This window comes from Ictalurus furcatus, chromosome 1, assembly GCF_023375685.1.
Source record: "Ictalurus furcatus strain D&B chromosome 1, Billie_1.0, whole genome shotgun sequence".
Classification (NCBI taxonomy): domain Eukaryota; kingdom Metazoa; phylum Chordata; class Actinopteri; order Siluriformes; family Ictaluridae; genus Ictalurus; species Ictalurus furcatus.
Genome location: NC_071255.1, coordinates 19233475 through 19247012, shown reverse-complemented (window position 1 = coordinate 19247012; position 13538 = coordinate 19233475).

The following is a 13538-nucleotide window of genomic DNA, read 5'->3' as shown; positions in this document are numbered from 1 at the left end:
TATAGTCTTTAATCAAACTCAGTGAAAAAAAAATCTGGATGGAGTGTGTCAAATGAACACATTTGAGCATTTGAGAGAAGACCAAAGAGAGAGCAGGGGTGCTGTGGAGAGACATCGAAATTAGGTCTCTGAAGAATTTAGCCATGCTGCCTTGGTTTCATCTAATATATCAATAAGGCATGGCCATATGTTTCCCTGTCACCTCCAGAAAAAAAAAGAGTAGGGGGAGGATGACAGAGGAAAGAGTGCACCTGGATTGATCTAATTTGCTTTTAAACTTTTTCCCTTTTCTATAAGACGCCATGACAGCAAGCATGGTTGCAATGGTAGAACACTGAAGCACTTGTCAAATAGACAAAAGCCCTATTCGTATTACAGTACTTTTTCTATAGGGATGTGGTGTAATGTAATTATTAGTGCTATATCTCTGAGATTTTAGTCTCATCCAAATCCACCATCTGTAAATGTTTACAGACTGTAAAAGATTACAGCATTTTTTTTTACTAATATAAAATGACACGTAGAAATAACCACAGGTGAAATATATCCCATCTGGACTGATAAAAATTTAAAGATTTGTGTTTTTTCTTTAGTAAGAAAGCACCCTTTTTTATTGTCTCCTGCTGAAATTAGACCGAAACCAAATACTGACATAGACATTTATACATATAGACATTTAAAAAGTAGACTTGACAGAGAAGCGGCTCTTCTGGTGGTTTTAAGTTAAAACAATCAGTTTGAATTAAAGATACATTATATGTATCTCTCCTTTGCTGTTATAATAACCTTCATTTTTCTGGGAAGGCTTTTCAATAGACTTTGGAGCATGGCTATGGGGATTTGTCTCCATTCAAGAAGTTGGGCACTTATGTGCCACACGAGGAGGCCAGATGTGAAGTTGGTGTTCTAGTTAATCCCGATGGTGTTCAGTGGGGTTGAGGTCGGGGCTTTGTGCAGGCCACTCTAGTTCTTCCAGTCCAACCATGGCAAACCACTTCACTTTGGGCATTGTCGTGCTGGAACAGGTTTGAGACCCTTCATTCCATCCATTCATCCATTTTCCATACCGCTTATCCTACACAGGGTCATGGGGGGCATGGAGCCTATCCCAGGGGACTCGGGGCACAAAGACCCTGGACGGGGTGCCAACCCATCACACTGCACAGTCACACACACATTCACACACTACGGACAATTTGGAAATGCCAATCAGCCTACAAGGCATGTCTCTGAACTACGGGAGGAAATCAGAGTACCCGAAGGAAACCCCCGAAGCACGGGAAGAACATGCAAACTCCACGTACGCAGGGCGGAGGCAGGATTCAAACCCCTAACTCCGGAGGTGCGAGGCAATTGTGCCAACCACTCAGCCACCATGCCTCCCCTTAATTTCAGTGAATGTAAAATTAAAGCTACAAAGTACAAACACATTAATTCTTTCATCTTTGTGGCAACAGTTAAGGGAAGGCCTACATGTGGGTGTGATAGTGAGGTGTCCACATTCTTTTGGTCATATAGTGTATGATGTGTACATAGTTTTACTACAGACATCCTCTGGCATCATTACTTAACAGACACATGTCTGGAAATCTTATCTCGTACGAATAAAACCATCACTTACACTACATGCAAATTCTGGGTTAAGCAGAAAATAATGTCCTCCCTGTAATTAACTGCATTTGTGCTTGTTCATGGAGTAGCACTTCTCATGGCATGAAATCATATTGCAGCTCTGTTCATGAATAAACTCTTTCATTTAGAGTCAAAGTGGGTTTTGAGGGTGGAAAGTGATTTCCTAATTAAGATGATGATCAACATTCAGAGAACACATGCAAATTAAGTATAGGAAGGAAGTTAAATGTCTTAAGCACTATTTGGACTAAATTAGTTTTGCATGGGAAGGTGGGGTAATGTAATTATTGTAGTTCTGTCCAAATCTTTCATGTGAGCAATTTTACGTATTGTGTTCCTGCATCTGGAAAGATTACAATACGTTGTGTTTTGATGTATTTAAATATTCCATTACATCCAGTGGGAAAACAGGTTTTGTGCTTTTACTTCAGTATTACAATACTCTAGGAAGCCCACAGTAAACAAAAACGTGTGTATTTTGCATTTTTCTGCTGATAAAAGATCATTTAATAATAAAAGATCAGGGTAAAATATGTTGTGGATCGCCATTGATTGTTTTTTTCAGTGTCTATTGCATAGGCTTACTTCATCATTTTATGCTTTTAAATATTGAGCTATTTTGTGTTTGGGCAGACAAGTTGTTTGATTTATTTGATTTTTCCAATTCATTTCACTTATAAAAACATTCGTCAAAGTCTAAAGCCTGGAAATGTATTTGTGTTCATTTTGTAACAATTGTATGAAATAAGCTTATACATTCAGCTGGTTGCTTATAAAGCCAAACTTTTCTGCAGATTGAAGTTTATTATCAGTTCAAACAATCTGTGTTATCCTTTATGCTGTTATCGTCAAATTGTCCCATGCACTAACATACACTAGGGTTTTCTCTCTGCCAGGAATTTCTTATTAGCAATGTTGGCATCTCTGCATCTCCCACCAAGACCAAACTGAGACCAACTATTGGCAGAGTTTAAAAGGCTGAATAATAATAAACAGACAACATTTAACAGGACTTGTCAGAGAAGTGATGCTTCTGAGAGATTTGAGTTATTGACTTCCTAGCACAGGTATATAACCTACTAATTAAGTGCAGCTTGCATGACCACAAGCCATAGAGCAATCAGCATTAAAATGATTTGTATGTAGTACACATGTAACCATTGGTGTGACTATTCGTACAGTACATGTATGTGAAGACACTCCCAACTCTGTGATTTGTACAGAGATTGCTTATGCCATGCAAATCAATCGTAATTATTACAGACATTCTCCATCAATATTATTTAATAGACATATTTCCTGGAACTTTATTCCATCTGAAAAGTACTATACTAGAGAAGAAAAAGTGCACTATGAGTAGGGGAGAAACTTTTCACATGAATGAGTTCAGCCAGATAGTTAATAGACACTTTGGACCAATTAAGGTAGACCTGGCAAAACTTGATCAAAGATTTCTTAATGACATGGGCCAAAATCTGCTGCACATTAAAGAAAAGGGCCAGGATCTCATGTTGTTAACATTGTCATTGACCTTGTTAATTTGGAACAAAAAATTCTCTTAGAAGCCAGATTTCTCCCATACGATGTCATTTATTAGAAACATGAGGTGGTAGTGGAAAAGAAGACACTCAATTAACAGGAATCTGGTGTACAAATAATTCCAATTTCTCAGGTATGCGGTAGCACTGAGCCCTTCAGTGTCAAGTCAAACGCATTATGTCTGAATACCAGAGTTGGGTGTAAGCGTTACTTTGTAACGCGTTACTGTAATCTAATTGCTTTTTTTTGATAATTCAGTAATGTAATGCATTTCATTTTAAATTTATGTAGTTTGATTACAGTTACTGATGTCAACAAATTTATTGTTATGAAAACAATATTAAGTAAATTTTTAAAATATATTTTAAAAATCCATTTTTTAAATAAATTAAGATTTTTTGCCCCAAAGATTTTTTCTTTAGCTCTGAATAATTCTCCACTTGGAGAGGTTTGTCATTATGTAACTGAACGTCAGTAAAAGAAGACGGTGTTGTAATTTTATATCTTCAGGGAACAGAGGCGAGACCAATCAGACAGGTTTACAGGAAAATATGTGGAAATACTCGTGTCTTATTGAGTGACAGCTCTCAATTCTGCCAAACACTTGCTCACAGTCAGTGTGAGGAAAAATGGATATACACCAGTTTGTTGTTGTTTTTTTAAACAAGTAATAGGGTTGAAACTGAAACAGTAACATCCTCTGATGCCGAGCAGGAAAACAAGGTGTGTAAATGTCTATATGAGGTCCAGTTTACGTGAACATGATATGAGCAGAGCATAAGGATAGATAATGTACTTTGCATGGCACTGTAGCAGCTAAACCCAGACACTGAAAGCTTAGCTGTGCCTCCCCTTGGCTAGCGACAACAAACTAGTCTAGTTGGAAAAGTTTTATTTTTTATCAGTCTGGTAGTCCTACAAACAGTGATAACACCCGAGGCAAGTTTTATAATAAATCCAACTTTTTCTGATCATTTTATACCTTGACATGCGCCAAAAGTACTGAAAGAGCTATGAGTTTCGCTTTGTAGTATATTTTGTAGGTTTGAGAGGTTTTGAAAGTAACTTGAAAATAAAGTAATTAGTCTGATTACTTTTTACATGCAGTAATCTGTAATGTAATAAGATTACAATTTTAGTATTTAGTCATCTGTAGTGGATTATTTTGTTTGAGTAACTTACCCAACACTGAATATTAGATGCTGAATACTGGCAAGAGACAAAAAGGGACAATTGGAAATTATGTAAAAATGAAATGAAAATGTGTAAAATAAATAAATATATAAATAAATAAAAATTGTAGTGTTTTCATACAAGTAAAAAAAAAAAAACATTTGTGTTGGAATGGGATGCTCTTTTATGCAGGCAAAACTAATGACCGCAAGACAATGAGTGACAACTTCAGATAAGCTGTCCCTGCATTGTCTGCTTCTTAGTTTTATGTTTCACTCAAAAAGACAAAGGAAGGACATCTTTTCTGACAAAGCAGGCAGAAGATCAGGAAGACCTTTGTAGTTTAATGCTGAATTTTCAAATCTGAATATGATCCACAGTCAGAAGGCTTAATTCTGCATTCCTTTCATCCCAAATAAGTTGAAAAGGAGAGGATATGAAATCAAAGATTCCACAACGCATCCCATGCTTTTAACCTCAGCAAAATAAATCATTAAATGAAAAGAGATGAACACTCATGTTCCTTTTTTGGTTTGAAGCACCAATGTTCCACTAATTTCCATATTAAAGAGAACTGCACAAGCGAAAGGCAGAGCAGAAGTAGTAATTATGTCAGACTTATCAAAACATAGGCCCTATATATATGTATATATATATATATATATATATATATATATATATATATATATATATATATAGCAACAATATGAATTTAGCTATATCTAAAAACATAAATACAAATGGAAAGAGTTGTGTAAAGTAATACTAGTCCAAAACCCAGAAGGTGATGCAAGAGTTCCCTACAAACTTCAAGCATGGCAAACTCAATCAACAATCCAGCCACGTTCTCAAACTTTCCCTCACAAAGTGACCAAGTACAAGCAACAAATTGCTGTCTTTGATGATCCATAATTGTCAGACACCTAAAACCTCAAAGCCATAAACAAACATATCTTTCAGCCAGCATGTCTGCTTGAGCATCATGCAACTGAACAAATAAAACTCCTGACTGCTGAAAGTATCTATTGTCTCTAGGGTGTAGATAAATCAATAAAGCATTCGACACCTCAGAAATACCATCCACAAAAGAGCTGCTAACTCCATGAAACCTCAGGCTTAAGAGTTTCATTAAATTCTCTTTCCTTTATGTTTTTGCTCAATAATCCTGGGCTGCTGCATCTGTCAAAGCATGTGTTAAAAACAAAGAAGCCAGCCCTGCATTGCATTGAGTCAAACAAATTAGAGCCCGTTATCCGCAAGGTATTGGCAGATACCTGTTGCGAGACCAAACACATTTTCACATCAATAAAAAATCATACTCCTCTGTCTGGGCCCTTTATAAACAGAGACTGGCCAATAACATTCTGCAAATAGAGGAGAATTGTAAATGAATTTTGAGGGGCCATCTAAAGCAAAAGGAATGGCATCAATTCAAATATGATAATACATGAGTCTGAATAACATTTGGGAGTATGCCTGATGATTTGATAATTCTGTCTGATGTATAAGGCACATTTCTAAAGGTCAGTTTTGTCACTTCTCTTTGTTTCTCTCCTTTTTCTGTCTATTTGTTCTATGTCGCTTTTCCACAGAAATTATGCTGGTGAAAGGACCTATTTTTTTTTTTTTAAAATGACACTGCATTTCCACTTATGTAAGATACATTACGCAATCTGTTTAATACCACTGCAAAAATAATGACATCCTCGTAAGTGAAAACATCTTGAATATACTCAAATTTATTTAGCATTTCCTTACAATAAGATTACAAGAAACCAAACATAAGATTATTAAACTTATTTCTAGACAGTTTTATTAATTTCAAGAGCCAACATATTGGCAGAGAATCTCCTAAATGTCAGCTCCGTACCAGACACAAGTACAGGTTTAGTACCCACCTTTCACTTGCCACAGGAAACTGTATATATTATAAAATATCCTGGCTGCACAAGGAGAATATATGGTTGCCATAATACGAAGTAAAGAGAGAAGTTAACGTTCTCCTTCAACGTGAAAAAAAATGATAAAGAACAATGATTTTTCCAGCAAAGATTATTTTCAGCAGTAAAAAACTTCTGGGTTGGTATGTGTGTCAACTACTTACTTCAAACTCACTGACTTCCCTTATCATGATAAGAATTATTAATGTCACAATTAAATATCTTAATATGTACAACTACTGTTAAACTTTAAAACCTTATACAACCACAATAAAATGATCTCTTTCTTTTTCACTTCCTCTACCTGTTTTTCTTTCATGTCTTCAGAAAGGCCAGAAATTCAATAAGCATACAGAAACAAAAGGATCTGAGAATTGCACTTGGTTGAGATTTAGGCACGCTGCAGCTTCTTCTGAGAAGAGTAATTCAAAGGGAAATCACTCTCAGCACTGACATGTAAAGCAGTGTATATTTTCTATCCTCATTCAGGATGCATGTAGATAGCGATGAGGTGAACATGGACATCAGCTACTGAATAATGAATGAGATCCGGTGAATAGTTCAAATCGACAGGCACTGAGAACTCAAAGAAGACATTACCAACAAGGAGTAGGAGAGATCTGAGACATGGTTTACAAAAAAATGAAAAATATTGTGTGAAATATATATGGGCCAGCAGCTTTGGGTAATCAGAATGAGGAAAACATATGATCTCAGTGATTTTGACCATGGCATGATTGTTGGTGCCAGACAGGCTGGACTGAGTATTTCTATAACTGCTGATCTCCTGGGATTTTCACACACAACAGTCTCTATAGTTTACACAGATTGATGCAATAAACAAATAACATCCAGTGAGCAGCAGTTCTGTGGACGGAAACACCTTGTTGATGAGAAAGGTCAACAGAGAATGGCCAGACTGGTTCAAGCTGACAGACAAGCTACAGTAACTCAAAAACCACTCTTTATACAATTGTGGTGAGCAGAAAAGCATCTCAGAATGCACAACATGTCAAACGTTGACGCGAGTGGGCTACAACAGCAGAAGACCATGCCCGCTTCCACTTCTGTCAGCCAAGAACAAAAAGCTGAGTGCACAGTCGTCACAGACTCACCGAAATTGAACATACATGTAGCCTGGTCTGATGAATCTTGATTTCTGCTGACTCACACAGATGGTAGAGTCAGAATTTGGCACCAACTGCATGAATTGATGGACCCAACCTGCCTTGTGACAACAGTCCAGACTGGTGGAGGTGATGTAATGGTGTGGGGAATGTTTTCCTGGCACACTTTGGGCCTTTTAGTTCCAGTTAAACTTTACCTGAATGCCAAAGCCTATTAGAATATTGTTGCTGACCATGTACATCCCTTAATGGCCACAATTTACCCATCTTCTTATTAACTACTTCCAGCATGATAATGCACCATGTCACAAAGCAAAAGTTGTCTCAAACTGGTTTCATGAACATGACAAGGAGTTCAGTGTTCTTCAGTGGTCTTCACAGTCACCGGATCTGAATCCAGTAGAACACATTTGAGATGTGGTAGAACGGGAGATTCACAGCATGATAATGCACCTGAAAAATCTGCAGGAATTGTGTGATGCAATCATGTCAACATGGACCAGAATCTCAAAGGAATGTTTCCAACATCTTGTGGAATCCATGCCATGAAGAACTGAGGAAGTTTTGAGATCAAAGGGATGCCCTACCAAGTATTAATATAGAGCTCATATAGTGCATAAAGTTCTCAGTGAGAGTATATACAGGGTTGATGCTGTATAATCATGACCAGTGATTATGCATAGTAAAATATTATAATAAAGACAAAATCAGACTGGAACATTTACTTGCTCTTGAATTCTTCCCAAGAAAATCTCACTTTTTAGGGTCTTAAAAGTTTTTTTTTCATAAATATCAAAAATTATGGATTAATGACCTGTCTATTCACTAACCATGCTGTGTTCCTAGAGCTTGATTTTATTAACAACCTAAAGATCCTGCACAGGTATTTGTATAAGCATGATGATATTGATGATATTGTGTTGCACATATTGTGTTGTGCATATTGTGTTGTAAATTCCATTAAATTATCTCACTATTAAGCATCTTAATCATTTATAAGGTTTATTTAAATCACAAATATATAATAAATTTATTCATGAATCATTAAAACCTCAGTTATTAACTTAGAAGAGTAGTAGTCTATGAGTCAAATTTTGAAGACTGGAATACTAAAACAGTGGCTTCAGGCAAAATTATAGCAGGTTATAACAAGGCAAGACAACGGGGTTGATGAAAATGACTATCTACAACTAACAAAGGATGGGCCTAAATCATCTCACACTTGCTTCAAAAGACAATGTTTGTTTAGGTAATACCAATATTATACAAAGCAATTCTAATGTAAAATCCAGCCTTCCAGCCTTCAAATCTGGGGCAGTGACACCAAAATGATGTATTGAGAAAGAAAGTGATTCTATATTGAAGAACACAATTTGAGGTAACTGTGTGATAATTTACACATGCAGTATGCACAGTTCTGAACAATCCCTCACTTGTTAACTACACTGGCCCCAGTGCAAAAATAAAGAATCAAACTTCAGATACCAAGCAAATCTGTGCTAAGCAACTACATGCTGGGGTAAAAATTCAAATTTCAGCTGAATTGCTACTATGTCAATTTACTGTGGGAAAGGCATTCATTTACAACAGATGTAATAAAACTCACTGGGAATAGCACTGAAACAATAAGATCAAAATTATTGCTGACATGGGGTTTTACTCTGAGGTGTGTCCATGTTGTTTGGCTCTGTTTGGAGGAAAGCTCTGATGAAATCGTGGGTAGTCCTCAGATCTATCATTTCCAAGATACTGAATCAGTGATCCCCATATCTGCTGGTCAGGTTAAACTACAGTATATTATGATGACTTCTGAAATCTGGCCACTGAGATGTTCTTTTTTTCATCAATGTTAAAGCAGCGATCCTAATCCCTTCAAACAGGACTACAGTAGTATAGGGGCTACACTGTCAGGGGCAAAAAATGTACTAAACATACGCTTGTCACTGGATGCACAGTTCTTTGTCATTTGTATTTATCTGATACATAATTGAATCTTAAATAGATATATAATGGATCACTGTTGTACCTTTAAAGCCTTTAAAATTTTACCACTAAATTACCTTGTTTCTTGCATTATATGTTCATTAAGAGCTTTCATTTGTCTGTGTCAGGTGCTTGCCCTGAAGGTAGCAAGAAGGAATATGTTAATCCCTAAGTTGGTCCTTGGCCTGTAAGGTACAGTACTGTGTAAATGTCTTAGGCACATACAAAGAAATGCTGTAGGGCAAAGATACCTCAAAAATAATTAAATTAACTGTTTTTACATTTAAAAAATACTATAAAGAGCAATAAACAGTAATAAATGACACAAAGTCAATATTTCGTTTGATGACCCTTTGATAAAATAAAAAATTTGTAGTCACAGGTATTACTAATTAGTGCAGTTTTATAAGGACATGAGCTGTAAGTTTATTGAGCATCTTGCAGAACCAGCCACAGTTCTTCTGGAGACTTTGACTGTTGCACTTACTTCTTATTTGTGTAGCAAAATAGAGCAGCCTTCATTATGTTTTTTCTTTTTTTTTTTGTCTGAAAAGTAGTCTCTTACATAATATGCTGCTTTCTTTACTGACATACATACTAACATTTAATTTTGTGCTGGAAAACTAGTGTTAGGACATCTAAAATGTTTTTGTGCTGACTTGATAATGTAGAAGTCATAAAATAAAAATCTATAATATTGCTTGTACTTAAACAAAATCGGTGACTAAGACTTTTGCACAGTACTGTATGTGAGTAGTTTAAGACCTTATTGTTGATGGTTGCTTCCACATCCCCTCTATTCACTCCTTGCAGGTCCAGGGTGAACAAATGCCATGAGATACTCAGGAAATCACACCTACAACTAACAGCCATGGTACCAGTTTGCTTCACAATAAAACAATGAACAATGTGTGTGTGTGTGTGTGTGTGTGTGTGTGTGGTTATGCATAGCAACTAAGAAACAACATCTCAATCCACAGACTGAAACATTTGCCTGTATTTTTACTCTGGAACATTTGATTGCAAGATACTAAAATATGATCGCTCTATCTGTTACTAACCCTCAGAAAAAGCATTAGAATAGCCCAAAGAAATTACAACACTACAATACCAGAAGTTATAAGTTATAGAAATATTGAAATACAGTAATTGTTAAGGCTATGAGCAAAGTAGCATTGGATTTAACGTCCATAATTATTTGGACAGTGACACAATTTTTGAAATGATGCCTCTGTACACCACCACAATGGATTTGAAATTAAGCAATCAAGATGTGATTGAAGTGTAGAATTTCAGCTTTAAATTAATGCATTTAACAAAAATATTACATTAACCATTTAATAATTAATAATTTAATAATTTCATAGAGTCCCTCCATTTGCACAGACTAATAAGCAGTTTCATGGCCAGATGTGGCCTGTTTCCTCATTATTACATGACAAATTAAGGAGATAAATCTTCTGGAGTTGATTCCAAGTGCTGAATTAGCATTTGTTAACTGTTCATAGGAACTCAAAATGTGCGGTCAAAAGAGGTGTCAGTGCAAGCAAAGGCTGAAAAAACAAAAGAGAGATATAATGGTCACATATACATAGTGAAATTCTTTTCTTTACATACCCCAGCATGTCAGGAAGCTGGGGTCAGACATGATACAGTACCCCTGGAGCAGAGAGGGTTCAGGGCCTTGCTCAAGGGCCCAACAGTGGCAGCTTGGCAGTGCTGGGGCTTGAACCCCAGACCTTTCAATCAGTAACCCAGAGCCTTAACCACCAAGCCACCACTTGATATACCATATAGGAGTATCACCGTCAAAGTCTACAATCAAGAGACACCTTCATGAATGTAAATACACAGGGTTTACCTCAAGGTGCAACCACTGGTAACACTCAAAAACAGAAAGGCCAGATTAGATTTGCTAGAAAACAAGAAAAATAAATACATTTTAAAAAGCCCAGTTCTGGAACAAGATTGATGATATGAAGATTAACTTGTACCAGAATGATGGGAAGAGAAGAGTATGTTGAAGGAAAGGAAGGGCTCATGACCAAAAGCATATAACATCATCTGTCAAACATGATGTTATGGCATTGGGCATGTATGGCTGCCAGTAGAACTGAGTCACTGGTGTTTATTGATGATGTAACTGCTGATAGAAGTAGCAGGGTAAATTCTGAAGTGTATAGAGCTATAAGTTCTGCTCAGATTCCATCAAATGCTGCAAAATTGATTGGATGGTGTTTCACAGTACAGATGGATAATGACCCAAAACATACCACAAGAGCACCCCAATAGCTTCTTAAGGCAAAGAAATGGAATGTTCTTAAATTGCAGAGTCAGTCACCTGACCTCAAGCCAATTGAGCATGCTTTTCACTTACTGAAGACAAAATTGAAGGCAGTAAAACCCACAAACAAGCTGCAGTAAAGGCCTGGCAAAGCATCTCAAGGGAGGAAACATTTGGTGGAAGCATTTGGTGATGTCCATGGGTTCCAGACTTCAGGCAGTCACTGAATGCAAAGGATTTGCATCCAAGTATTTAAAAATAATCATATTTAATTGTTAGTTTGTCCGATTACTTTTGAGCTTGTGAAAATGGAGGGACTATGTAACAATGGCTGTAATTCCTAAACGGTTAATGCAATATTTTTGTTAAACCCCTTGAATTAAAGCTGAAAGTCTACACTTCAATCACATATTGTTTGACTCATTTCAAATCCATTGTGGTGGTGCAAAATAAAAAATTATGTCACTGTCCAAATACGTATGGACTCTATACTGTATTATTTGTGGAGAAAAAACTCATTAATGCATATTCAAACACTGCATATATTGCTTTCTCAACTAAGTAAGAGAGATATAAAACATGGCACAGTATGTATCACCAAGGGTATTTTGCATTTATAGTACTGATAAAAGAGTTGAGCACGCTGCCCTTTACTTCAGGATTCATAAAAAATATCTACAGAGCACCCACCTTTCAGCCAGCAAGCGTGAAATCCTTTTCCAGAATGCCATACAGAAGCACTGCACATTATGCAGAAGGATAATGGGATATTGAATCTTCACTTTGTCATTTCAGGAGTAGTGCAACTGCATTGCTTAGAGAGACACAATTATCAGCAAAGTTATCTTTCATCAAAAAAGAGTCTTGCTTGCTAATAGTCTGTCACATTTCAGCTCATTGAGTCATGAGCGTGTGTACTTGTAATCCTCCTTGTAATACGGACTAAACAGATAAATGAAAAAAAGAACAATCAACATCTTATACAATACTTCACATTACGCATACTGTTAAACACCTATGCGGGTTTTATTAAAGAGTGAGTTAGTAAACATCACTATGAACTCCTACGTACAGGTTTTGTATTGACTTTATGGCACAAACCAAATTATTCAGTGTATAGATCTTTGTATATTCTACTGTGCCACAACAACAGATGGCTTCCACATCTAAAGCTCACCTGACCCACAGGTTATATCCACCATATGGTGGATATAATACAATCTATTCCATTTATTACAATATTTGTATGTGTAGTATTCTCTGTTTCTCTCCATCTTCCTCAGAGAATCTTAAACCTGTTGTCTCTTGAGGTTTAGTTTCAGATAAAATGCTTAGATGGCCATTTATGTAGTAAGATGACTCACTAAGGTATAAAATCTATGTGCCCGCTAAGCTTTCATTCCTCTGTTTCAGGCAGGAAGAGTTCTGTCTTCTTCCACAAGCAGATGAACACCAGCCCTGAGGGAGGGAAGAGTAACTGTTACAGAATTTGTTGTCTCATGAGAGAGCAAGTGAAAGGGAAAAAAAATCGAGCCACCTTCTTCTGACTGACTGCTGCCTTTGTTCTCAGGAGAGGAAGATCACTAATGTTTCTGAGCTCTGAGAAAAACTACATTCGATTTCGGGCTGTGTGCCTGGCCTCTGATGAACTGTTTCTCTCTCTCTCTCTCTCTCTCTCTCCTTCTCTCTCTCTCTCTCTCTCTCTCTCTCTCTCTCTCACTTCCTTTCTCCTACTGTCTGACAGGTCCATGTGTTTAATATTCATGACTTGAAGACGGTTACAGTAAATCACTGTTCCACTTGAATAGAGCTTAAAGTCTATGAAACTCACCATTCAGCTGACACAGTCTTTCTGACGAT